The following is a 19,039-nucleotide window of genomic DNA, read 5'->3' as shown; positions in this document are numbered from 1 at the left end:
ATGTGAGCAGCATCAAAACATTTTTCTCCTCGCTCCACCTGCCTTTTGACTTGTCTCTGGTACAGAACAAAACAAACTGAAAGAACTAGATTAAAAGTTACTCTCAACTGTAAATGCTGAAAAGCCAAAGAAAAGGGGATTCGGAGGAAGGCACTCTGTTTCATTTCTGTCAATCCCATCCAAGTTAATATGTGAGGTAAAGCTGTTTTTCAATTTGCACCTTCATAATTACCTCAGGATAATTAATAACACAGTTCTAAGAATAAATCATTTTAGTAGTTACATGAGTTCAAATGAAAAATTATGTGTAAGCAGAGAAAACAATTTTATGTGAATTTGCCACTCCAAATTATCATGCAATTATTATTCTCCCTGTTTACAACTCAGCCTTATATGTATACTTTCATTTTTAAGGGTTTATGCCCTAGAGCTTCCCTGGTAGCTCAGATGGTAAACAGTTTACCTGCAATGCAAGAGACCAGGGTTTGAGCCCTGGATCAGGAAGATCTTTGGAGAAGGAAATAGCCATTTCCTTCCAGTACTTCCTTCCTTCCATTTCCTACCATACTCATTCCAGTACTCTTGCCTGGGAAATCCCATGCACAGAGGAGCCTGGTGGACTTCAGTCCAGGGGGTCACAAAGAACTGGACATGATCAAGAGGCTAACACTTTGCGTTTTCATGCCCTAAAATGAAAGGAGTTGGAGTCCATAAAACTAAAATCAATACAAAAACTAGAGTTAAGAGTATTACTCAGATTTCTGTCTTAGATTAAGCTCTTGAACTTTTATGTAATACTATTGTAATAGTAAATCTATCTTTTCTCCAAAAAACTATGATATCTATATTTTATTTTCCCTCAAAGACAGAAGGGGAAAAAAGTAGACTCTTTTAGTTCTCAAATTTTGCAGGAAAAAAACCTAAGGTGTACATACCTAGCTCACTGATGATTACTATCCTACCTTATTCTTAGCGTAGAAGATAAAAGACTGACCATGGATTCTTAGAGGTTAAGACTTCTAAACATTAATTCCTTCATTAACTTACTCCCCTGATCATTCTTTTTACATATACCACCTCTGCCGTCACGGAACTTAATTAATGGGGGAAACAGACAAAAACAAGCAGACAAGTTGGTTAATTACCTAATGTTGTTCAAGAACCATATTGGAAACAAAAATGGGACAGAAACAAGGAATTGAGTGGGCGCCTAAACAGATGAGATGGAAGAGTCCTGGGAGGTGCCTGCGATGAGAAGCCCTGAATGGAAAAGAGTTAGCTGTGTGAAAGAAGGACATGTGACCCAAGCAGAGGGAACAGCAGATCCAAAGGGTCCGAGGTGGGAGTGAGACTGGTTTATTAGACAGCAAGGAAGCTGGTGTGGTTGGAAAACTGAGTGAGGGCAAGAGGGTCAGTGGTGATGCCACAGAGATGGGTGGGACCCCGCAGGCTACAAGAGTCTTGAGACTGTCCTCCAAGGCAAAGGAAAGCCACAGAGCTGAAGGAGCATGAGCAGATGAACCTGAGTCTTGATCCAAGCTTGCCCACTATGTGGGATAAGCAACTTGCTGGCGTGTCTTAGATGCTATTAATAAATTTCTAATTTATAAAAGGCATTCAACACATAATGACCAGTCATCATTATTGTTAATGTTCTGACATGTAAATAAAGTTGTTAAAATTTTTTTCCATTCAAATAAGGCTATACTGTAAAATGATATATCAGAAATACAGAATTATTGAGAAATAAGCAAAAAAAATCTTTTTTATTCTGTAAAGATCATATTCTTATTGAGGACAAATAGACATAAATTAGTACATTCAAATTCATTAGGGCTTATTGTGGTTCTAATCAGAATAATTATTGATCTTGGCTCAGTTCTGTCCTTAATTAGTCTGCATTGTGGCTTTTCTCTCCTTGTCAACCTATAGCCTTGTCATTTTGTATCCAGAACTGTGTAGCAGTTCAGTGGTATCTGTCACCTACACAACAGTCATAAGGGCGAATTTCACAGCTATTTTTCAAGCCACTGAGTGCCGTGAAAGTGAAAGTGAAGTCGCTTAGTCGTCTCCGACTCTTAGCGACCCCACGGACTGTAGCCTACCAGGCTCCTCCGTCCATGAGATTTTCCAGGCAAGAGTACTGGAGTGGGTGATAATGGCCTGATAGCCTCTACTGCCCCCTCATTTCCACACACATACTTCTTTCTTACTAACAGAATCCTGATGTTGTCCTCTTGCAAGTGACTGATGTAGAGATGGGGCATAGAATCCTATTGTAATCAATGAGAAGAAAAGACAGGTCTTCTTGGATTCTTCTGGGTCATGTTTCCATGCTCTCCAAAAGAACCTGGAAGGGGGGATCAGTTTTCCATGCCGTAGATATTGTACTGCCTGCAATGACATGTCAGTACTACTGTTACCATCCTACAGAAGAAAAGGACCAGTCTTAGGTAAAATTTACGGTCCTGGAGGCCAACAGTGGCAGAAAGGTGAAAGAGATGAATAAAGCTTGTATCACTGTCTTTGTGTCACTGAGTCAACCAGTCCTGCCGCCTGACCTGCTTCTCACATGATATAATACACTGCCTTACCACGTAGGTCTGTTTGGGTCAGGGAATTCTGTTTTGTGTGGAAGGTCTCCAAGCACGTTATCTCCACATGGACATTTCCATTTGGAAACATCACTCCTTCCTTTGGCTCTGGGAAGGTCTGCAAATGGAACTAGGACTTCTGACTCCAGCCCAGTGAACTCCAGCCGTCGTGGATATGAGCTGATACAGCATTTTAATTTTGATGCAACACTGGGATAGTCACCTAGAAAAGCCCAAGGGGAAAACACCCTAGAAAGCACCACAGGAAGACAGTACTTGGGCATGTGTAGCTGGTACCAAATGGCCTGCCTCTGGCTTTCCCAATCTTTCAAAAACTTTGACTTTCATCTCCCACTTGCCTAGGACAACTGTTTTTTCCCCAAGACCCAAATAAAGCACAGCTCTCACTGGCTTCCCCACCCCCACCATAAGGCTGCCGATTGTGGACCCTTTTGTAATACAAGAATATGAGCAGAGAACATGCAGGATGAACACAGATCCCAATTCAAATTGTGGTGCTAGAGAGGACTCTTGAGTACCCCTCAGACCACAAGGAGATCAAACTAGTCAATCCTTAAGGAAATCAACCCTGAATATTCGTTGGGAGGACTGATGCTGGAGGTGAAGCTCCAATACTTTGGCCACCTGATACAGAGAGCTGACTCGCTAGAAAAGACCCTGATGCTGGGAAAGATTGAAGGCAAAAGAAGAAGCGGGTGGCAGAGGATGAGTTGGTTGGATAGCATCACCAACTCAATGGACATGAATCTGAGCAAACTCCAGGAGACGGTGGAGGACAGGAAAGTCTGGTGTGCTGCAGTTCATGGGGTCACAAAGAGTTGGACATGACTTAGTCACTTAGAGGAGGTGCATTATGGCAATTTGTAGGCAGGGGGGTTGTCCTGAAAAGGAAGGAGGAAATGCTATGGTCATGATAGGATCCTGCCTGTTTTTGTTTTAGCTGTGCAGGATTATTTTAAAATTGAAAATATTAAAGGCCCATAAAATAAAATATTCATCTTGGAAAAAAGGCCCAGATGATAACTAACTATGTAGGGAAGGGATACAGTGGGATTACGGCTTATGGAGGTGCTGGTGGGGGTTGGGAATGAAGTAAAACAAAGATTACATAAATGTCTACAATGATTCACAATAAGCAAAAAAGCAGTATGGCTTGAAACCAAAGTAACCATTCCAGTCTAATAAGCATTTTTCCTATGAGAAAATTATAGAATTATAAATTTAGCTCATAATGGAGAACAGAAAGGGTAATGCACACAGATTTCATAATGTTGCATAGTATTTGAGAAACATTACTTAGAAAATGGGGTGAACATTATAACTGGTGAAAATTTGCTAAAAGATTGTAATTAAAACAGAATAGTAAATGGTGCCTTAGCTCTCGAAAGGGTTGCTATCAGAATCCCACTTAATGTCTTCATTACTAATCTGCAGCGAAAATGGGAATTCATTCAACATAAGGACTAGGTTTAGCTGTGAGACATTGTCAGGGGCAGGAAAGTGGGGGAAAGATATCTTGAGGAGTTAGAAACAACACGTGTTAAGTAGGTCACGATAAACAATCTGAAACACCAAAAATAAAAATTAAATAAATGAAGGCGACAAAACTGAAACTTGCAGGCAACAATTTTGAAGGGAAAGAAAAAAGTGACAGTTATTGACATTAGCTATAAGGCAGCTGCTGCTGCTGCTACTAAGTCACTTCAGTCGTGTCTGACTCTGTGCGACCCCATAGACGGCAGCTCACCAGGCTCCCCTATCCCTGGGATTCTCCAGGCAAGAACACTGGAGTGGGTTGCCATTTCCTTCTCCATAAGGCAGTTACCCAGCCTCAAAAGAGAAACAGGCCGAGGTTTGTCACAACACAAATTAAGGACTTAATAAAAGATGCATCAGTTCACATATCCTTTCTTTTAAAGAAATCATGGTGACCCTACCCCTCTTTTCCCTATTCTGAGTATGTCAGGTTTGGCTTCTGTGGAAAGCTTCATCTCTTTGGTTGTAATGAATATGTCTAGTGTTAATAGAGATGTGATCTTGTTTCTTAATGATAGAAAAAGTGAGCAGGAGGTGGTAAGAGTGATCAGGCAGGTGAGGGAGGGCGTCACTGGCAAGCATGGGTTAAGCTGCTGAAAAGTGAGGTTTTGTAAGGTTAATTACCTTTGCACTGTGGAAGGCTATAATATCCCAGCGAGGAGGAGCTGTGCTATTGTGATCTTTTTCTTAGCACTAGAAACACACACACACACACCGGAATGCTCTAGGAAATTCCTTTGAAAATGGTCAAAAATGCAGTTACTCCTGCAGGGAAAAGATGAATAGTAACACTGATTAGAAGAACTTTCATAACGTAGAGTTCTTACCTGAACAGAAGAGAAAGAAAATATTAAAGAAAGAAAAACATTATCGCAGGGTGGGGCTACAGGAGAGAGAGAAGTGGAAATTAGGAAAACTTAGAAGGTTAAGGATAAAAACTTGCGGAATGTGAGAACCTCTGTTGGGTAACACACTCACAAAGTGTAAGAGAAAGAAGACTGGCTCTTAGGGATGCTCAGAAGCAGATCTGAGAAAATGCCAAAGCCCTGCACACAGGGAGAACCTCCACTGACTGTGGGGAAGGGGATGACCTGCGTGTTGCACTCAGGTTTGCCTCAGCCCCCACCCCTCCACCCAAGCCTTCCTCAAGTCCTCCCAGGCCCCGCTCCCGGGGGAAGCCCGCAGCCCCAGGGTATGCAGGGACGGGTGCTCCTGACACAAGATCCAAAAGAAACCAGTGGTTGAGTCCATGACTTAATCTAGGGTGGTCATCTTCTCTCTTGCCTTGAACATTGAAATAACTTTTAGATGTAATCACTCAATTTTCTAGTGATATTTTCTTGGCAGGTATGAGAAGAAAGCACCTATATTAAGAGAGGCTTAATCTCCCAGATGAGATGGAAAATAGGGGTCCTTGATCTCTTGCAGTCATTTAAAGCCCGTTAAGATCTAACATAAAAGGGCTATCCTAATGGCCCTGACCTCAGGCAGTTATGCTTAACTCAGCTGATCCATAAACTGCCTGGACACACAGTATGTATACCGCCTCAATAACCCAGCTCTGAGGTGAGAGCTGGCATTTATCTAAGTCCTCAGACTGTGTCATAAACCTGACTCCGTAAGGACGATGCTTCCTGAACAAAGGGTGCTTTATCAATGAAAAATATGCAAGTTAATTTCTGAAATAAAAATCTGCTGGAATTAAAAAAAAAAAAAAGCTTAACTCAAAGGCCAAGTTCCCCCATTATGCTGGGCTTAGCATACTAGCATACTACTTATACTAGCAGCCTCTAGGCACAGCACCTCTAGTTCCTGCAAGACCCCTAAATCTCCAATGACCAAACCTAGGTAGTCACCTACACTGGATGGCAAAAGAGACCAAGCCATCTGAGACTTCAAACGATGCAAGCGTGAGGCTGTCCCTAGTCTCAAAGTGGGACCCATGAGTCAGCTGCTTTGTCAAGATATGCCAACAGGTATGGGAACATCAAAGGAACCAGGGGAGATGGCCTGGTTGGGGCAGTGGGTAGTTGGAGACATTCTTAAAGACACAACAGGGAGGTGGTAAGAGAAGAAGGCAAGGCAGGGATGGAGCAGAGAGACCCTGAGGATGCAATGGGCAGGCATGGATGACAGTTTTATGAATTTCTAAGACTGGGCTACAGCAGAAAGTTTGGGACTACAATTTAGTTATTACTATCATGCAGACTTTGGGTAAATAGCCTGTGCAAGTCCTTTTAAGGTCTTGCAGGTGTTCACCTATAATTCTTTATAGTCTCTAGTGCACCTAGCAACTATTTTTTGAATACCATCTCTTGAGAAGCTAGAAGATGTCAGGTGTGGTCCTTGCCCTTAATGGGCTCCCAGTCTGGAGGGAGGGATTACAGCAGGTAAGGGCTCTGCTGGTCGTATACAACCAGGCCAAAGAGGCGCATGGAAAAGGTTCCCAAAGGTGCTTATGCTTGAACTGCATTTTGAGTTGGCTAAGCTGAGACCAGGCGCTACCTGTGATAGACATTCAATTACTACTTGCTAATTTGTTTCTGTTCATTTTGGTTTGTGAGGACTGCCTGGAAGATTGTTCAAGGACTAGGAGATAGTTCTTATCGCCATTGTTTTTAATACTGTGAATCAAAAAGATAAACCTATCCGGTTTAGTGTCTATGGGTATAATCTGAAAATTACTACACCTTATCTTTGGCTGAGGTGAGGAGTGCACTTGTAATTTTTCTAATTACAAGACGTCTTCTCATTATACTTATTTCATAGCAAAAAGTTTTAAAAGCTTTTGAAAAGATCACATTTTGTTCACTTGAAATATGTGTGTATATTTTAGCATAAAATATACTTGGCAGCTGCTAACATAATTGGGTGGCTACGCCTTGCAAAAACTTGATTTCTTTTTAATCAAATTTTTAGAATCATACTGGGTTTCCTGCCAGTGCTGCAATAGTGAGCAATAAATACATCATTAGATCAATGGTGGTTGGACGATAGATTACTCAAAAGATAGTTCCAGCCAAGAAGAACAAGCCCAGAAGTCTCATTGTGCAAAGATTAATAAAATACTGTTTAAAACATAGATCCTGAGTTAATACAGCAGGGAAGAAAACACTGCAAAATAGAACAGAACAGCCTTGGGTTTATAATGTAGGGATATTGATCATGGATTTTCCAAAGTATTTTAGAACAGCCATACTACCATAAATGCCTCTGATTAGACTCAGAGATGAGAAGGAAAACATTATAAAAAAGAAAAGAAACTAACCATGGGAAGGCTTGTGCTGTAATAAATTATTTAAAGCAAGCAGGGCGAGTGGGTTGTGAAGACAATATAAAACAGAATCAATGCCCCCAAGAAACCCCAAACCATCAGCACCTCTATAAATTTCTTACCATCCTATCTGGCATTTTACTGGAGGTATTTCTTTCCCACCCTTCTTTTCATCCCATCCCAACTGTGACCCTTCACTTCTCTGCCAATTCTTTTCTCAGAGCTTAACATTTGTTTTTCTTCTCTAACCCAGGATGCTGTATTCAGTTATATTTCTCAGCTTGTATCACAAGAGTATATGTAAGGACACAGATGAGTGAATCTGTCACTTTATTTGTCTGGATCTTAAATTTCCCATGGAAACTCTATGCTGGGAATATTTAATAAGATACTTGTAAAACATGACTTTCATATTATCCTTTTTAGTTTTTCTTTTTTCTTAATATTGTTATAGTTAATCCACAAAGTTAAAGCTAGAGTAGAACTTCCATAGTTCAATGACCATTCTATTATTAGAAGATATTACTGAATCCAAAAACCAAAGTGAAGGTAGGAACTTAAAGGGGCATTACGGAAGAGAAAAAGTCAAAATGGCAAAGGTTTAAGTATTAGGAGATGTTAAAAAGGCAGATTGATTTGAAAAGTAAATTTTTTATATGTAGATTTCACCATGGGAATAAGGATATGGAAAGAAAAGTCAAAAAGTTGAATTTGTCAAATTTTTTTTGCCAAAAAATTTTGCTAAAAGCGTGTCATGGGCAACCCCCCCCCTCCCCCGCCAAAAAAAAATTGTGAGAACTGTTGCTTAGAACCTTGCAATGACCTATGGCCAGTTTCAAGAAAAGTAGCATTCTACTGTAGTTTTTTAACTAGGCATAAATCAATACCATTGTAGAACCAGGGGCTGTGATTATACCTTAGGCTTTGGACATTTTCTAGGTCCATCCAATCACACAGAAGCTGGACAAGTTCTTTTTGCCAGCTTAACATTATTAGCCATACAACATGACTCAATAGGCAACATACAGTTCTAAAATATTAAGTCTCCCAAATTCTACATACAGGCTTTGCTGCATTTGGGTTCTGTGACCTTTTGCAAATTATTTGCCAATCTGGGTCAAACCTAGATGGTTAAGGTCAGGATCATTGAATTATTATCATATTAATGTATGGTGTGTGGCTGGTTAGCTTTAGAAAGAAAATTGTTCCAAGGTAACATGCAATATAAAAAATTTGAAGAGGTGAAAAAAAAAACTTAGATGATATGAATGACTAAGCATGACTATCATCTCATCACAAAGTTACATAAAAACAATTCCAATACAAGACCAACTTCTCAGTTATTGGTGTCATCTTTGGATGTGAAAGAAAAAAATCTAAATAAGGTTGGCTCTTGGTATCTGGGGATGAGGAACCCTCGAATGAGGAACCCGTGGATATGGAATGCCGACTGAACTATGCTACTTTATATAAGGGGTTTGAGCATCCTCAGATTTGGTATCTGCAGGGGTGGGAGTCCTGAAACCAATCCCATGAGGATACTGATGGATGACTATATTATTATTCTTTTGTGGCTGCTTTTGCTCATCTGTAACAAAGTGGGGAAAAAAATCCTTGCACACAAAGGATTGTTAAGATAAGCAACCTATAAACATGCCTGCCAAGTGTTCCTCAGAACATAAATTGCTCCATAAAAGTACCAGTAACGATCCGGTGGCCTGGAAGAATCCAAGTTCAGTGTTCTAGCCTATACAGGTCCTTTTGTCAGCAGTGAAATAAATATTCTGGGCACATCTGACCTCAGAGAAGTCACCTGGTTATTTAGGTACTTGGAGGGCAGGAAGAGGGAAGGGCAGCAACTTCCAACAGATCTTTTCTCTTTTAAACTTTACCTAGGAGTGTTAAACACTGAGAACTATGCCAGTTTGAAAGGGAAGAACAGAATCTGAAGGTATCAAACTACATATAAAAAAGCTAATTGACACTGATTAATACATCAAAATCACACTGATTTTTTTTAACAACTGCTTTTTAAAAAGTTAACTTATTTATTTATATGGCTTTGTCGGGCCTTAGCTGCAACATGCAGGATCTCTGTTGAATCATGCGGTGTCTTTCACTGCAGTGTACAGAGTGCACGGACTTCAGTAGTTGTGGCCCACAGGCTTCGTGCTCCATGGCATTTGGAATCTGAGTTCCCCAACCAGGGACTGAACTTGCATCCTTTGCCCCGTGGGCTTCCCAGGTGGCGCTAGTGGCAAAGAACCCACCTGTCCGTGCAGAATACTTAAGAGATGCAGGTTCGATCCCTGGGTTGGGAAGATCCCCTGGAGAAGGAAATGGCAACCCACTCCAGTATTCTTGCCTGGAGAATTCCATGGACAAAGGAGGCTGGCAGGCTACAGTCCATAGGGTCACAAAGAGTCAGACTTAGCACGCACACACCCTTGCGTTGCAGGACATATCCTTTACCACTGGGCCACAAGGGAGGTCCACACACTGATTTGAAAGGAGAGGTGGCAGTCAGTTCTCAATCCTTCTCCCTGTGATCTGAGAAAGTCTGTGTACATGGTTAATTGGATACCTCAAAATGCTGAAGATGACTTTCTGAAACCGAGACTCCCTGAGCCTCTGGCTTGTGGCCTGGGACACTCTCCTGACCAACAGGCAGACCAGCTACAGTTTCCTAAGGAGATCTCTGACCTCAGACAAGTCTGCTGTAGCCCCACTGAGGTTCCAGCTCCAAGCTTGGAGCGAGTCAAAGGTGGCTCTTAAGAACTGGAAGTCTTGTACCCTCCAGGGAGAAATGCCCAACAATGTGAGTTAGGACTCGTAAGGTTACCCCAGAGCACCCTAGGAATCCAGTGGACCTGGAGGAGGGAAGGGATCCAGCTGGGGTGAGGTCTCAAACTATCTTGCTTCCCAAGACAGACTTCCTTAGAATTGGGGCTAACCGGAACTAAGGAGTCCCCAGACACTTCTGAACATAGAACAAAAGGTACCCTTGTTGAGGACACAAGAGTTTACCTATAAATTTACCTATAAATTTCACACGGCTAGTAAATGCCACCTGGAAATTTTGGAACAATTATTTATTGAATCAACTCACAGACTGTAATTGTTCTTTTATATTATAAATGCCGTTGCAGTGTTTCTCAAAATATTGTGAGAGGATCCCTGACATCAGAGTAACTTGTGGGTGCTTGTTAAAGATGTAGATTCCTAAGCCCCACCCCAGATTCCTGAATCTAACCCTGGAGACTGAAGTCCAGCCCATGAACTGAATTTTTAAGGAGAAGCCCAATTGACTCAGGTGACCCATATCAAGACAGGAGAATTATTGTGTATACACAGTCCATCAGAAGTGTATGGATTAGGGGTTAGGATATTTTCCCCCTAATGTTTAAGTACCATAAAAATGAAAACAATGTTTATGATAAGTTCTTAAGAACCAAGCCAGTATTTTCTACCCATGTATAATAAGCACCATTATTAAAATGTGATTACGAGCAAAAAATTATTGGGTAAAATATCAACCCTGCTTCTCAAAAACACTGCCTTTATTTTGTCACCAAAAGTAATTATGCTATTAAAGGAATTTATAGTTTTTTTAAGTATCAGTCACTTGGCTGCAGGAACTTAATAAGCTGTTCCACTCCTCCTATAGCTATTTAGTCATCAAAAGTTTAGTGATAAGGCTTTTTTTATTATTATTATTTTAAAGTATAAATTGTGAACCACTGCACCTAGTGATTAGGCTGAATATGAATTTATATCCGAGTGATACATTCTTAAAAATATGTTTCATTAGAATTACTAAGGCAGTCAGAGCTAGTAGATTAAATAGCCTCTATAGTAATGTTCTGTTTACTTCTATTAAGATTTTTTGGGGGGGAGTGCAAAACAATTCAGTTTTAATTCATTCTCTTAGGAGCAAAAGGAAACAGTTTCTGGTATACATGCTACTGCAAAGCAGTAAACCAGTGTTGCATGGTTATGTGACAAGCTCCACATTTCTTTTCTAGAGGGATTTTTTTTTCTTCTTTATATACTCCTCCTTTCCAAACCATGCCTATAATTATTTCACAAAATACAGTTTGCCATTTCTGAAGAATCAAGCACTCCTTCTCCCCCTCACCAAAAATCACATGTTCAGGCTGAACTGTGAATGAAAATGGGCCTGAGAGGAGGCTTTGTTTGTAGCCTGTTGTTTCTACTAAGGGTTGCCCCCTACCCATGTTCCACCCTAGAGCTCCCAGGGAAGTATACATACTATGTTTTAACAGATGGGCCGGCTGGCGGCTGCTGGGCTATAAAACAGGAACTGGGAATCTGCTTGGAGTGGTATTGAATTGAATGCTCATAAAGTTCATGGACATACACTGACCCAGACAGACTAGGCAGATCCAGACATGCTTACACACACACACTCAACATACACCCCACAGATCAGAAAACGTTCAAGGCAGTTTCCCCTTCCATATCTCTTTCATTTGCTTATCAGTTATACACACACACATATAAATACACACATATATGGCACATCTACATATGCATGGATAGCTATATATCTCAATGTTTTTATATATTCTCAAGGATCAAAATATCCTCCAATCCTGTCCCTAAGTCTCTACCTAGTACTCTCAATAAGCTCTCTCTCATTCATGTTAAATAAGAATTACAAGAAGATAATTAATTCTATTTAGTCCACACATAATATAAATCACATATATGTAACCACCCTCAAAAACAAAACAAAAACAGCTGCTTTTACCCCTTATCAACCAGAAGGAAAAAAAAATCTATCCCAGACTGAGTCACAGACATTAAGTGTCAGGTTTAACCTTGAATCCTCTGTTGTCAGTTCCTGTCACAACTTCATCACTTAAACATACAGGAGCTCAAACACCAACCGACCAGCCTGGTGGTCGTTTTCACAGTCTTTTGGATTCCCCGGGGCCTCCCAGCATTGGGACAGACAGCAGCTACCCCCGGTCCTAACGAAGTCCTTCGGGCACACCTTGCATAAGGATGTAGAGGTCCGAGCACCTCATGAGGGATGTGGATTCAAGTGCTAATGGGAAGTAATTACAAAGTTTTATATCCGCGCTGTCAATTCCTTTCAATAACGGCAAAGCACTAAAGCCGCTGCTACGGAACCTGGCTGGTACTTAAGTTCTCTGAGCCCTAAAGACCCACCGCGAGCCGGATGATCGCTGGCATCAGGCACAGGGCTACCTCTTCCCGCCGACTCCGGCGCGTGTTAATTTTTCAGGAACCCATCTTCAAGCATCTAGGAACTACTGTCCGCATGCCACTTGACACGAAGACAGCCCCTAGCGCGCGTGTCACCGCTGTAGAGGGCCAGGGGACGCGTCCTCGGACCCCATCTAATGATGGCAATTACAACACACCAAGTTTTCGCCGACGCAGAGCCGCGTCCTAGGACGCTTTGAAACAAGAAGTTCGGGAGTGGGGGGTGCTGGCAAGGAGAGAATACCGCCAAGCCCTAACCTCCCAACAAGCCGATACGCTCGCACCGACAGATCGACGCGCGCCAGGACGCGTCCAGTACCCCGCCGTCCCCCAGTCGCCGAACGACGCAAGGGGAGCCGCTCTCCTAGCGCGCGGCCACTCACCCTCGTAGCCGAGTCCCGATCGCAAACCGACGCCCCTGCTGCGAGTCCTGAATCCCAAGTTGCCCCGAACCGGCGACAGCTCTCGCCCTGGCCGACCGGGGCACATTAGCTCCGGCAGGCACCTTGGAGGGAGCACGACAAGCCCGATGGTAGCCCCGGCTCAGCAGCTGCCCGGAGCGCGCCGACAATTCACGGACCTGCTCTGGGAATGAGGCGGACAGCAGTGTAGAGGCAACCCGGCTCCGGAGGGAGGCGGGGCCAGGAGGTGGGCGGGGCGGAGCCAACCCGGGGCCAGCCCCGCAGGGCGGGGCGCCCTGCCAACCGTGACTGGCGGTGCCTGCAGCCAATCGCAACTGCGTCAGGGCCCGGGGCGGCCGCGGGCGTTGCTGAGCGCCTGGCTCCGCCCCGCCGCCGCCGTCCAATCGCCCGCAGCTGAGGGCTGGCTGGGCTACGCGCCCGCGGCGGGGAAATTGGCAAAGGTGTGGAGCCTAGACTGCGGGCTGGCGCTGTGGGGGCGGCTGCGGCTGGACCCCGACGCGTCGCAAGGGAAGTGGTGGCCCCGGAGGGCTCCTGTGGGCCTGGGGCCGCCTGGAACCACCTTGAGTCGGCGCGCTGTGGAGCAGGAAGCCCGAGCGTCCCGTGGGCCGAGACTGGGTCGACACCGTCCACCCCTGGCGCCCGCAGGAGGTGCGGAACTTGGCGTTCCCGAAGGGGGTCAGCTGGAGGAAACAAACCCAAAGATGATGAAGGCCGGGCTAGATCACGGAGCCGCCGGTGGACATCCGGGACGGGAACTGCGAGCTCCGGGTTTTCTGAAAAGGTTCTGACTAAGGTCTGATGTTATCTCCGAAATAAATCTCCAACTCCGCCAACCCCGCGGAGAGTTCACGACACCGTCCCTGTTCACCCCGACCCTCCACACTACCGGCAGCAGGCGCCCTGGCACCTGCACAGGGCCCCGGGGCGAAAGGAAGGCTTGGGGCGCTCGATAGTGGGGCTGTCTGGCGGAATGACCTCCGCAGAGGTGGCTCCCCCTGCCGCTGTCCCTGGGGTCTGCTGGATGGACCAGGACCGTCCCATCTTGGCGAGCAGGAACGGCGCAGAACAGGCCCCGCCTGTCTCAGACTGCGCGCTCTTGCCCCCTCTCCTTCGGAAGTCCCAGGTCCTAGTTAGACACCGTTGTAGTGCCTGGACTCGGGGGCATTCTGAGCTCGCTGGGTCAATCCGTGGCTGAGTGGCCTCGAAGGAAGGCTTTGTGGGCTCTGCCCTCCCTGGACAGCCACATCACTGTCGCTCATTTTCTCGGCCGATCAGCTCCTCAGCCGGGTTTTAAGTCCTTGCCTTGACTGCGGCACACCTACATACAGAGCTGGGGGTGTCAAGAGTCACAAAGCAGAGCTGGGTGCTACTTTCCAGTCTGAGGCCTACAATGTTAGCAAGCCCTTGACTGTAAGCTGTTCGTGGGGAGCAGCCTCCGTATGCCTTCCACAGGTAGACACCCAACCCATGTTAGTGAAATGAAGATGTGCATGGCAGGACAGGGGTCAAGCTCCCTGGCACCCTGACACTCACCTCCATCACTGACTGTTGTCTCCCACACATCTGGGTTCGATCCCTGGGTTGGGAAGATCCCCTGAAGAAGGGAATAGCTACCCACTCCAATATTCTGGCCTGGAGAATTCTGTGGACTTACAGTTCTTGGGGTCGCAAAGAGTCCGACAGGAATGAGTAACTTTCACTGGCCCCCATAAGGACTTGCATCATAAGTAGCCCACCTCTCAAGAGCAGGTTCTAATGAGGGTCATTGGCAAGGAAGGAAGGAAAAGGCCTGTGGCTGAAAAGCAGTGAAACGGCCCCTCTAGCAGGGAAGGCTGCAACTCTGAGTGGAGCTATGTGCTTGGACTGAGTTTTAAATTGTGTCACCTCATCTCCCCATCTCAGTGGGGAAAGCAGGCTGTCGGGGGGGGGGGGGGGGCAAGAAAATCAGGGTCTGGACAGTCCTTAGGAGGCCCTGAAAGATCGATTGTGCTAAGTCACTTCAGTCATGTCTGACTCTTTGTAACCCCATGGAATGTAACCTGCCAGGCTTCTCTGTCCATGGGATTCTCCAGGCAAGAATACTGGAGTGGGTTGCCATTTCCTTCTCCAGGGGATCTTCCCAACCCAGGGATCGAACCCGTGTGTCTTATGTCTCCTGCATTGGCAGGCAGGTTCTTTACCACTAGGCACCTCCTGGGAAGCCCTGAAATATAGACTAGTCATGCAGAACTTGTGCATATTTAAGCCCTTCCTCACTGGTGGCTCAGACAGTAAAGAATTCGCCTGCAGTGCAGGAGACCTGGGTTTGATCCTTGGGTTGGGAAGATTCCCCTGGAGAAGGGAATGGCTACCCATCCCAGTGTACTGACCTGGAGGATTTCATGGACAGAGGAGCCTGGCAGGCTACAGTCCATGTGGTAACAAAGAGTGGGACACGACTGAGCAACTTTCACTTTTCCACTTTCATCTAATGAACCAAAAGACTGGTACAGGCAAGGAAGACCATTCCATCCAGTTCCAACAGTTGTTTAGTGTGCTGTGGAGAATGGCCTTTTCCCACAAGGAATTAGATGTAGACCATGTGAATGGAATCTATACTAGGTCTGTCTATACTGAGGTCAGGATGGGAGATACAGGAAAAATATCTTTCCTTGGATGTTTTTTTCAACTCCTGGATGACTGGAGAAAAAGTTTTCTACCAGTTTATCATACCCTGTGAAGGTTTTGCACAGATGCTAATAATTATTTTTTTAAAAATCACCTTGGTAATAGGAGCCAAACATTGGCTGTTGACTACACTTGATACAGTATTTATGTTAGATGATGAAAAAAGGAAATAGGAAATGTTTTTTCATGAAATAAGTTAACAACAAGTAACTTCCATGTCCCAGTTTCCAAGGTTTTCTGTTTGTTTGTTTCACAGAGACCTTCCCGTCCATGAATTCGTAGACAAGCAACTGGTCTTGTTTTCCCTTATAGGATGGATGACATTGGAAGAGGCAGAGCACGTCTAGATTGCATTCATATTTCCACGCCATGTTCTGTGATAATTGGTACTTGACAGGAGCTTATCACTCAGGCACAGACTTACTTCACTTGTTGCCAGTCCCCCTAATGATCTCTTGAGTTGGGGTCATCCCCATTCTATTAATACAAAGGAAAAGTAAACCTATTACTTGCCTAAGAACTCATTATGGTCCTATTTGTATGAAACAAACAAAACAAAACCGTGGAAATCTGAACTTGGAAATCTCTTGTTTAGTTCTTCCTGTTTCACCAAAAAGAAATATTCTCTCTCTCAAAAGAATGGGGAAGTTTATGGAATGGCTTGGAAGATTGAGAAGGGAAGAATGAGAAGATTGAGGTGGGACCCTGGAAGCAGGTCTGGTCCCTTTGTGGATGGTGAGCAAATTTGCCTTCAGGCACTCTCACCCACCTCTGACACAAAGAATATTTTGGGACCTCCTAAATTTCAATAGGGTGTGACTGATAGGAGCGCTGGGTTCTAGTCTGAGTGACTACTGTGGCGAGTGCTCCTGGCAGTCACTTAACCTCTGTTTACCCTTGCTTCCTTGATTGTAAAACAGCAGTGGCTGAATGCACTGTATTTATCTCCTTAAGGCGGACACCATGCCTTTGGTGACACTGTAAATGTACCAGCTGCTGAAAAGGAGAACAGAACAATGTTGAAATGGGAAAATAGTGTGGTCTGAACAGTTCCCTTTTACACTTGCAATTTCTATTCATTTTAATCTCGTTGGATTACTGTTCTTCCATCCTGCAAATGGAAATGAGGGCAAAGGGCCCTCACAGTCCTTATTCTTTGATTACTAAATGTTTTGAAAGTTTTACTTAGTGAATAGTATTTTCCCCCTTTCCCATGTCTACCACCTCTTTCAGCATATATTCAACTTAGAAACTTAGAATTTGAACAGGTTGAGCAAAGAAATACCAGCTAGGCTATGAGTTCATTCTGAGACCTTAGGCAAACCATTAATGTTCCCCATACCTTGGTTTCCCATCTATGAAACTACAGTGATACTTCTGATTAATATCACAAAGGTAGGAAAGATAACAAATGATAAGGCACTTTGAAATATTAATTGTAGTGTAGACTGCAAAATATCATGTAGATATTTTTGGCAAACTGAAGTATGGTGTTAGTTTGTACACCACAACTAGGAGATATTTTTGTAACACAGAGTATTCTGGTACAGTATCTGTGGTCAGGGTAATACCACCTAAAAAACAATGATGTCTCATTGCATTTGAATGACAGTGCTGCTGTTCCATATGAGGGTGTATTGCCACAGACCCAACTAAGTAAAAATGTGATAGCAGAAATGGGTGGGGAAGGGAAAAGCCTCTATTCCACAGAAACGTGGGATTTGCTCATACATACCCCAGAAGAAAAACTACATTGAAGTGCACTGGGAAGACCCAGAGGAATCGGGTGGAGAGGGAGGTGGGAGGGGGGATCGGGATGGGGAATACATGTAAATCTATGGCTGATTCATATCAATGTATGACAAAACCCACTGAAAAAAAATAAATAAAGGGAAAAAAATAAAATAAAAAAATAATAATTTTGAAGAAACTATTCAAATAAAAGTTTTAACAATGAAAAAAAAAACCAAACAAACAAACAAAACTACATTGAACTTTTAAAAAATGAATGCCACTGAGTGAGCACAAGTCTGATGAAAGACAAGAATGATTATGGAAACATGGCCTGACATAAAAATTAGACAAATTGGTCTAGAAAAAATAGTCCTAATTTAAACATTTCATAACAAAATGAGTAAAACCGAGGAATTAGACTTTGGGGAAGGGAGGACCATGTGTTCAGGAAGGAAAAATGGACTCCCAACATATGTAAAATTTAAGAGCAGTGAGGCTAGAAACAGGACAAAGAATATGGGCTCTGGAAATACCATAGACCGAGGGTTGGATTTTCTTTCCACTGCTTCCTCACTTTGAGACCTTGGATAAGTAATAGTCTCTTGGAGCCAGATGGAGTGGGGTTGGAAGGTGATAAGGTTTTTCTTACTGGTTTGTTATGAGTCTCAAACTCTGAGCGCAGGGCCAGGCTGATTAGTGGGCCCTCTTGTTGTCCAGTCACTAAGTTGTGTCTGACTCTTTGTGACCTCATGGACTCTAGGATGCCAGGCTCCTCTGTCCTCCACTATCTCCCAGAGTCTGCTCAAATCATGTCAGTTGAGTCGATAATACTATCTAACCATCTCATCCTCTGCCAGCCCCCTTCTCCTTTTGCCTTCATTCTTTCCAGCATCAGAGTCTTTCCCAATGAGTTGGCTCTTTACATCAGGTAGCAAAAGTACTGGAGTTTCAGCTTCAGCATCAGTGCTTCCAATGAATATTCAGGGTTGATGATGTTCCGGTTGATATTAAGCTATAACAAATCTAGATAGCATATTACAAAGCAGAGACATCACTTTGCTGACAAAGGTGCTTATAGTCAGAACTATGGTTTTTCCAGTAGTCATGTATGGATGTGAGAGTTGGACCATAAAGAAGGCTGAGTGCCAAAGAATTGATGCTTTCAAACTGTGGTGCTGGAGAAGACTCTTGAGAGTCCCTTGGACTGCAAGGAGATCAAACCAGTGGGTCCTCTACCAATAATAATAACTAATATTTATTGAGCAACACTCAGTGCTGTGCACTGTTCTGAGCCTTTTCATCTAATGACTTCACTTAATCCTTGCAACTACCTTATGATGTCACTGCCATCTCTTCCTCAGTTTCTGTCTATGTAGAAGGACTATTCTAGGAATAGTATCCTGCTATGCAGTAATAGTCAAAATCTTCTTTTTATAGGTACTGGAGATATTCCAAAAAATTTATTTTTATATAGGCAACCTCTTTCTTGAACATACTAAGAAAGAAAATAACATTTAAAGCTACCATTGTCTTGC

At 43.7% G+C, this 19,039-nt stretch overlaps 1 protein-coding gene across 1 annotated transcript in view; it reads right to left on the bottom strand.

Moving 5' to 3' along the window:
* The window catches only part of MARCHF3 (membrane associated ring-CH-type finger 3), a 146,366-nt gene extending 133,180 nt beyond the window's left edge, over nt 1-13,186 (bottom strand). Inside the window, exon 1 of the mRNA XM_043912213.1 lies at nt 13,065-13,186. The gene's annotated coding sequence lies outside the window, so the exon portion shown is untranslated. The remainder of the gene's footprint in view (nt 1-13,064) is intronic.
* Nucleotides 13,187-19,039: the final 5,853 nt, after the last annotated feature.

Source organism: Cervus elaphus, chromosome 9 (genome assembly GCF_910594005.1).
Source record: "Cervus elaphus chromosome 9, mCerEla1.1, whole genome shotgun sequence".
In the NCBI taxonomy this organism is placed as follows: Eukaryota; Metazoa; Chordata; class Mammalia; order Artiodactyla; family Cervidae; genus Cervus; species Cervus elaphus.
The sequence above is the reverse complement of the archived record's forward strand: the minus strand, read 5'-3'. Positions and strand labels throughout refer to the sequence as shown.